The sequence below is a fragment of the Pteronotus mesoamericanus genome, unplaced genomic scaffold, assembly GCF_021234165.1.
Source record: "Pteronotus mesoamericanus isolate MK-2021 breed Mesoamerican mustached bat unplaced genomic scaffold, CSHL_Meso_final contig_50, whole genome shotgun sequence".
NCBI lineage: Eukaryota > Metazoa > Chordata > Mammalia > Chiroptera > Mormoopidae > Pteronotus > Pteronotus mesoamericanus.
Genome location: NW_026555186.1, coordinates 37,807,591 through 37,817,252, shown reverse-complemented (window position 1 = coordinate 37,817,252; position 9,662 = coordinate 37,807,591). Strand labels below are relative to the sequence as shown.

Genomic DNA, 9,662 nt, shown 5'->3' with positions numbered 1-9,662 from the left:
TGGTAATCCTGTTATATCTAAAAGAGAAAAAAAAAGAAAACAACAAAATATAATTGTTTTTACCTCCGTTTAAGTGAAAGGACTGAACAAAATTATTTCCAAAGGTCCCTTTTAGTTCAAAACAATATTTTGACTCCATGTTATAGAGTTCAATGTCAAGATTCTATCTTTAGAAAGAATTCATTAGGTATAATTTAAGGATAAACAATAATTTGTAAATAGATCTTAAAGAAGGTGTAAATTGTTATTTGTTTTCATAGATGGCTCCTAGACCATAATTAATTCCTCCCCCACCAACACCGGGATGTTGTCATTCCCTGAATTGGGGATTCCAGTGTATCTTTGATCTTCACTAAAGATTTTACGTATTTTTTATATTAAATGTCCATATTAGCATTTTGAAAAAAGAAAGGGCCTGTGAACATTAAATTTTAGTTTTGGAGGATCTGAGTGTACTTTCAGGTATTGTATCATGATTTTCATTCCTATTTCATCAACTGTGGATAGCTTCCAGTTGGTCCTCAAAATTATGCTTGATGTAGCTCCATTTGTCTATTTTTACTTTTGTTGCCTGTGCTTTTGGTGTTATAGCCATGAAATCACTGCCAAGATCAGTGTCCTGAAGTTTTCCCCTATTTTCTCTCTAGGAGTTTTACAATTTTAGATCTTATATTTAAGTCTTCAATTCATTTACTTTTTGTATAGTCCGAGAAAAAGGTCCAGTTTTATTCTTTTGCATGTGGCTATCCAGTTTTTCTAACACCATTTGTTGAGACTATCCTTTCACCATTGTATATATTTTTGGCACTCTTTTAGAGGTCAGTTGACCATGTATGCGTGGATTGATTTCTGGGCTCTCTATTTCTGTTTCGTTGGTCTATCAGTCTGTCTTTATGCCAGTACCATACTGTTTTGATTACTGTAGTTTCATAATATAGTTTGAAATCAGAGTATGCGATGCCGCCAGCTTTGTTTTTTCTTAAGACTGATTTGACTATCCACGGTGTCTTTTGTGGCTCCATGTAAAGTAAAAATAGACAAGTGGGACTACATCAAACTAAAAAGCTGTACAGCAGAGGAAACAATCGACACTCTGAAAAGGCAACCTATGAAAGGAGAGAAAGTATTTGTAAACCATTTATATGATAAGGGGTTAATCTTCAAAATACATAAGGAACTCCTACAGCTTAATAGCAAAAATACTAACAACTTGGTTAAAAGTGGGCTATGGACTTGAATAGACATTTCTTCTTTTTAAAAAAATTTTTTAAAGATTTTATTGGTTTATTTTTAGAGCAAGAGGAAGGAAGGAAGAAAGAGAGGGAGAAGAACATCAATATGTGGTTGCCTGGCACACGCCCCCAACTGGGGACCTGGCCCACAACCCAGGCATGTGCCCTCACTGGGAACTGAACCAGAGACCTTTTGGCTTGCAGGTGGGCACTCAACCCACTGGGCCACACCAGCCAGGGCTGAATAGACATTCTTTCAAAGAAAACATACAAACAACCAACTGGTATATAAAAAAATGTTCAAAATTTCTTATCATCAGAGACATGTAAGTCAAAACCACGATGAGATATTACTTAACTTGTCAGGATGGATAGTTACTGTAAAAACAAACAAACAAGCAAACAATGAAGATGAGATGAGGAGATAAAGAACATGTGCTATATACATACAATGGAGTATTATCAACCCTAAAAAAGAAGAAAATCCTGCCATTTGTCACCACATGAATGGAGCTTGAGGATGTTATGTTAAGTGAAATAATCCAACTTACAGAAACACAAATGCTTCATGATTCCACTTATAGGAAGTATGTAAGAGTCAACTTTATATCATCAAAGAGTGGGATGGTGATTGCAGTTCTTCGGGGGAAGAGGGAGATAGGAGTTACTAATTAAGGGGTAGAAAGCTTCAGTTAAATAAGGAATAAATCCTAGAGATCTGCCATCCAGTACGGTGCCTATAGTCAATGACATTGCATTACATACTTAAAAATTTGTTAAGAAGATAGACCTCATGTTAAGTGTTCTTACCACAATAAAATAAAATTTTAGAAAGTTTGCTGACTTGGCCTCTGTGGGATTTTCCTAAACAGGGGCAGGGATGGAAGGCAAGTGTCTGTTCTGTGTGGTTTACAAGGTTCAGCTGCTGCAGGAGTCAGCAGCAGGTGGGAAGAAGCAGCCTCCAAGGCTGGAGGCTGAGGGCCCTCAAGGTGAATCCTGCTCCAAGATTCACGCACTGTATCTTACTTCTGGTTTTGTTTTCTGAGACCTGTAAAATACCTATTTTGTAAACTTATTTTGAAAATTAGTGAGTGTTTACAAAGGATTTAGCACAGTTTGGGGGTTGTAATAGAAGCCACATAAATAGTATCAATTACTATGGTTACTGTGAAAATGTTAGGAAGAGTCCTCTTAAATCTCTATAAAATATTTCCCACTGATTAGCTTTAATTTAATGTTTTGGACTGGAGTCTGGCTAGCTCGGCTCATTTGAGCGACTCCTCAGAAGGATATGAGGCAGAAATTCAAGAGAATGAAGAAAGGTAAAGACCCTCAGGATTTTCAGCCTACTTCTGCTCCATCCATACAGACGTAGGGGTGAAAAATCATACTGTGTTTGAAATAGCATATTTCCTAAAACATCTATTTGTAATCATACATATCTGTTAATTTTTCAATGCTTACTTTAAATTTAATTCCATTGTAATTATGTATTTAAAGGAAACAATATTATCCCAATTTATTGACTTCTTAGATGTTTCTTGGTTACTTCAGAAAGCTGCACTGGGCGCTTTCCCTTCATATGGGCATTACTTAATGAAGTATTATTTATTTAATAAATGACTAAATAGTACAATTGAAGAAATAACTTACCAAATCTCCTCAGAATGACCATATAGTTCAGTAAAGATTCATTTATTTTAAACTGAAACTCACCAAGGTTCATATTTTCTCACATTTTATCTGAGAAATGCACAATGTTTATTTGTAAAATGGAAATGAATTTTAATATTGCACTTCTTACTGCTGTGGGGTTTAGAGTTGACTTCATATCATTAAATGCATGGGCGAATTAGTGTATTTATTTGCATGTGTGATATATCTGTATTTCAAAGCAAACATTTCAAAGGAGCACCAAAATATGTATGTAAAGTTTGTATTTGCCTCCTAGGAATGTTCAGAGAGAGGGTATGCTCTACACAGATCTGGGTTTATAAGAAAAAATTGGACTTCTTGGAACTCCATTAATCAATTTTCATGGGCATACATGTAGGCAGACTTATATATGCAATTTTTACAAGTGTTTATGACATAATTTTAAAATCTGACAATAAATAGGAAAGATCAAATTCTACCTACAGGTGACTTAATATTGGTCAAAGCAATGCCTTTGCAACCCTGTATTTATAACACACAACCAAGACACACAGGGCCAAGCATAGTTCGTGAGACAGTTACACACATTTCATTTTATAATGTAAACACTTTACAGTAAATAGCCTGAGACCAAGAATATATTGGAAATAGTGCCAGGGGGCTGGTATGCCATTTCAGTTATCTATAAATGTAAACTTCTTTAATTAAGCACAACATGGTCTCATTTTTTAATACACTTTTCCCCAGATTTTAGCTCTTAGTTTTATTTATCACACACATATTTAACCATACAAGGGCCTAGTTTCACTTTGATATGTGCATATTCAATTCCCATGGCAGTTAATGGGGGTTATGAATACCTACGGAGGAGAGAATACACCCACAGCCTCTAAAACAAATTTAGAACAATTTAAAATGCCCTGGAGTGATAAAGAGCAAGTTTAAGGGGTCAATAAGAGGGTAAATATAGTATGTTTTAAAGATTATTTTCGTGAAAACTCTTGTGCCTTTGAGGCCCAAGGGAGGAATAGATGGGTGTGAACAGAAAAAAAGGATAAAAACTAACAATTATGCCTAGGGTAAAAGTGTAAATTACAGTTTACCTTGGCAAAAAGCATGTGCATGGTACCATTTTTTATGAGAGCTATTTGTATTTCCAAGAGCTGTGTAACCCTTGTTTATCCCTCAGAATGTGCTTGTGGGGTGTGCAGTCGCTGCCAATCAGCCTTGTGTGACAGTGACATGGAGATGCGTTCGGTTTCTAGGATCTAATATTTTAAGTGGTCAACTAACCTACTGTCAGTACACCCCAGTGCGAATGAGAAATCGGAGAGTTAAAGGGAGTTCAGAACTTTCTTCAAATACTTGAGTGGCGGCATTTGGATTGGATTTTGTAAGGAGACACTCTGTCGTGGTATCTAAGAGACACGGAACACATTTGTTGCTGTGTACCAGGCCTCTCTCTTCATCCTTCCACCTCACCCCCTTCTCTTTCATAGTCAGCCTTGTTATTAGTTATCAAGGTGCCAGGAAAGTACGCACTTTGAACCTCAGTCTTGAATGCTGTTTAAATATTGGCAATCCTACCCTCTCCCTAAAAGTATCAGAAACTGTTAATTCAGTAAAAACAATTACAAACCTTCTCCCCCATTCCTGTTACAATGACATAACAAAAATAATCTAAGGACAACGTCAGTTGCATAACATAAGCTAGACCACCTGTTTTGATTGGGCTTTATGAAGTATAAAAACCATGGACCTAAAGTGAGAACACCTGAATTCTAAGCTGGTGCCTCTGAATTCTGGCTGTCAGTAGAAACCTCTGGTAAACTCTAAAAAACTACAGATGCTGGAACGCCCCTCTTTACACCCAAGAGTCTAATTCAGTTGGTTTGGGGTGAGGATCAGGTATCAGTATTTTCACAGACTCCTCAGGTGAGTTCACTATTCTACTTTCCTTTCTATAATACCAGCTTTTAGTGAATTTCTTTCAAGAATTCACCTCCCCCACAAGCTTCTATTTTTTTATCTCTGAAATTGGGGCAACACATACCTAGCCAGTTTGTCTCATAAAGTCTTGGAGATCAAATGATGAGATAATTAAAAAACTTGTGAAGGCTAAAACATTCTATACTGATGTGAGATGGTGACAATCAGATCAACATTCTTGTGCTTTAAAGAACTAAATTTGAAGAAACATTGGGAAAAATTTTCCTGCAATCTCCAATCCCTTTGATTTTCTACATTGGTTTCTTGATAAAGCTTCAATCTCTTTTTACCTGAGTGTATGTTGTGTAATTTTTTCTGCATAATGTTCGTTAATTGATTTCTGTCAACTCAGTGGTAAAAATAGTGAGAAGTGTGATATGTGCATATGTGTACATGAGTGTACACATGCATGCACAAGTTTGTCCACTCTCTTGATTTAAATAGTGGATAGTGTTAAACATATAAAAAGTCAATTGGCCAAAGCATGTCATAGTATATTCATTCATCCAAAAAATACTCTATTGAGGGATAAATATGTGCCAGTCTCTCTACCACCACATAGAAATAGATGACATTGTCAACACCCTGAAGGAATTCACAGGCAATTGACAATGACAGACAAGTAAACCAACACTTCTAATACAGTGTCATAAATGCTGCAATTGAAGATTTTTCAGCATCGTGAAGAAGTCTGTGAAGAGAACTGCAGGGCATAAGAATGTGGCCAGGTAAGACATACAAGAAGATATAAAGTCTGAACTGAGTCTTAGGTGGAGGAAAGGGATGGTTCTTCCAGGCATAGGCAAAAAGGAGGGAGGGAAGTGAAAGAATGTGGCTCATTTAGGAAAGTTTCTGAAGTTCATGTAAGGGCAGGTGATTGTACATTTGGGGAACCGGTTGTGGATGTGTGAGGAGAGAGGGAGCCAGGGGCCAAACTCAAGTGGGTTTACAACTTATTCTGAAGGCTATGGGATTACATTTTATTTACATAGGGGAGTATGGATTGGATTGCTTTTTGGTAAACTCACTCCAATAACCATGGGAAAGGGAAGGAGATGGACTAAAGGTTAGAGACCAAAAGGGTTTACCATTGATGTAGCCCAGGCAAAAAAATGATAAAAGGTTGAACTAAGACAGTGACAGGAAGGTGATCAAGTCATTTTACAGAATAGAATCAATAAGATTCATCGACATATTAATAATAATCATATTAAACATTTTAAAATAAAACCAAAACATGGATAACAGAATGTTAGATTGGAACAGTTGTAGGCTAAATAACGCCCCCGCCCCAAAGATGTCCATGTCCCAGTCCCTGGAAATCTGTGAATATGTTACTTTGTATGATAAAAAGGACTTGGACTTTGCAGATAAGGTTAAGTTAATGGTTTTGAGATTATCCTGAATTATTTGGGTGGACCCAGTGTAATTACAAGGATCTTTGAAGAAATCGGGTGGAGGATCAGAGTCAGTAGTAGGAGATATGACAATGGAAGCAAGAAGTTGGAGTGATGGGAGGAAGGGATCTTGAGTTAAGGAATGTGGGTGGCCTCTAGAAAAAGGTAAGAAGATGAATTCTCATCTAAAACATCCAAAAGGAAAACATCTCTGCAGATATCTTGATTTCTGACCTCCACAATTAGGTGTTTGGTAATTTGTGACAGGAGCAATAGAAAGCTAATAGAGTGACTTTCCTTGACACAGTGTCACATGACAGGCAGATAGAATAGATATCAAGATACTAAAGTGAGTGTAGTGTGAGACATCCCTCTCCTTCCACTCGCATGTATATATAATTGGGGAAGTTGCCTTTGGGAGGGGGTGTTTTCTAATGACAGACTAGTGAGGAGTGCTTTGTGGGCATTACTTGGATAGCTTAGGAATAAATACCCTGCAGTAGAAGGCACAGATGATTACATCTGATTGTTGACAGAAAAAGCTGTGAACTGGGTTCCAAAGGCTACCTAGGGAATTTAGATGGTGAAGGAAAAGCTCACTGACCACTTGGTTGGAGACCAAGGAGACTCCTGCATAGAGGCTGGATCCTTAGGTTTTCTACTTTCGTTCTGTTCATCTTGTCCAACACCCAATAATCATTGAACTAGAATAGTCACTTAAACTTATTGCTCTCTGCAATTGCTGCGTAACTTTTTTTTTCATTGCACTTCAGTGTTAGCATCTAAATTTCTTGGATACTATGTCCTCCTCTTTTTTGGATTCTTCATTAATGTTATTGGAGTACATCTTGGAGTATTTTTCCTTATAAAGGATATCTGTTAGAAACCTTTCTGGGGTCCTTGTATGCCCATAGACATCTTTCTTTTTTTTTCCTTCTATTTGATCCATAGTTTAGCTATGTATAAAACTTCAGGTTCAAGATAATTTAACTCTAAAACTTTAGACATTATGTCATTTTCTTCTAGTATCAGTAATGAGATTCCATTCTCACCCATACTTTTTAAATTCCTGTTCTTTTACACTGGAGGCTTTAAATAAATTATTTTGAAATTTTTATGTCAGAAATTTTACAAAGTATGCCCAGCTGTAGGCCTCTAAAAAATTCATTCTGCTTATCATGTTGTGGTACTTTTGATCTGCAGACTACTGTTCTCCAACTCTGGATATTTTATTCTACCTATTCCTTGATTATTTTTCCTTCCTCCCTTAAAAAATCATTTTCAGACTTAGTTATATATATAATAGACCTAATAGAGAAATTCTTTATGTCTTTTTAAAAAAGGCCATTTTATTGTTCTTTTACAGTAGAATAAGTAGTTCTTTCTATGACTACAGGCATGTAAGCTGGGTGATAGTACTCAGAAACATTACAGTAAAGGTGTTTTCCTTATTGATGCATAGTCTTCAATAATTATAAGGACTTACTTGTATGAAACTGTTGTCAAACCAGTAAGACTGCATTTATGCATCTATCATTTTCAAGACTGTTGGTACCCGGGCATATTTCCCCCAGATTACCTTGCCTCCTTGTGTCACAAGGCCCAACTCACTCACGTTCACCTTGATGACAGTAACTTAGGTAGTAACGCCCAAAGGTGTATACAGTGGGGATGAGGGATTCCTCTTTACACCAACTAACAGCAGGCAAATGTGCCTTTCGGTTCAGGATGTGTTACATGTGTCTCCTTGAAATGAAAGCCCATTGGCCTAATGAATCTTTCATATTTAGGTGGTTTTTGAGTACAGCCATCTCTAAAGTCAGTGAAGCAGACTTTAGAAACCATTCTCTTTCATGCTTTTTTCTTTCTCTTTCCTGTTCAAATAACTTTTAAAATTGTTGTTCAATTACAGTTGTCCCCATTACTTTCTCCTGCCCTACCCACCCCAACCTCCCACATTCACTCCTCCCCTGCCCTTTGTCTTTGTCCGTGGGTCCTTTATAGATGTTCTTTGACGACCCTTCCCATTCTTTCCCTTGTTATCCCCCTCTCCCCTCCCTTCTGGTTACTGTCAACTTGTTCTTTATTTCTTCGTCTCTCGATATTTTGCTTGCTTGTTTGTTTTGTTGATGAGGTTCCACTTATAGGTGAGATCATACGGTATTTGTCTTTCACTGCCTTGCTTATCTCACTTAGCATAATGCTCTCCGGTTCCATCCATGCTGTCTCGAAGGGCCTGGCAATCCCACTGCTGGGATTATACACTAAGACTCCTGAAACACCAGTTCAAAGGAATCTATGCATTCTTTCCTGTTCAAATAACTTTTAATAACTCTGCTTCTCCTTGGGCATGAACTTTGTGCTGAGACACCTTTCATTTTTCTGCTTTTTCTTTTCACTTCTCTTTAATCATATTATAAACTAGTTTAGCTCAGGACTGTCCCTTTCTGTCCAGTAGATATGCAGGTACCACTCCTTGTGGGACCTTTTCATCATCCTTTTGTTTGGCATCTCTCTTTTCATGTATCTTGATGGTCTTTTTCATTTGTACTTTCTCAACATGGCAGAGTTTATGGTAGAGCTCATTCTTCAGACCAACCATCATTTTTTTTTCCTTCTTTGAACAATAAGCCTCTCCACCTTTCTTCTTTCTTTTTTTCTTATGGTAATCCAAATTATATACATTGCAGTTACAGTATAACTCAATATACTTGTTTCATGGCATGGTTACACGGCCAAAAAGTGGCAAGGTGCAGTCTCCTGGGTGAGAAGTAGCTCTAAGGTTCAGATCTCAGAGACCCATCAGTCGACTCCACACAACTCAAGGCAGGAAAGGGCTAATTATTTTTCAAAAGAAGCTATCTATCCCAATGTTTCTAGCAGCACAATTTATGATAGCCAAGCATTGGAAGTAGTCTAAGTGCCCAACAGTAAATGAATGGATCAAAAAACTATGGTACATTTGTACAATGGAATATTATGCAGCAGAAAGAAAGAGCTACTACCCTTCATAACAGCATGGATGGAACTGGAGAGTATTAAGCTAAGTGAAATAAGCCAGGGAGTGAAAGACAAATACCATATAATCTCACCTATAAATGGAACAAAACAAACAAGCAAGCAAAATATAGTTAGAGGCATTGAAAAAGAACAAACTGACAGTAACCAGAGAGGAGAGGGAAGGGGGAAAATAGGGGAAAGAATGGGAAAGGTTGTCAGAGAACATTTATAAAGGACCCGTGGACAAAGACAAAAGAGGGGAGGATTGAGGGTGGGAGGTGGGGGTGGGAGGGGCAGGGGAAAGTGGTGGGAAAATGGAGAAACTGTACTTGAACAACAATTTACAAAATGGAAAAAAAAGTACTGGAATGAATAAGCATATTTATTT

The 9,662-nt window shown here is 37.2% G+C and overlaps 1 pseudogene; it reads right to left on the bottom strand.

Moving 5' to 3' along the window:
- Nucleotides 1-7,776: 7,776 nt before the first annotated feature.
- Nucleotides 7,777-8,999, bottom strand: LOC129074466 (ribosome biogenesis protein NSA2 homolog; annotated as a pseudogene).
- Between the last annotated feature and the right edge of the window lie 663 nt (nt 9,000-9,662).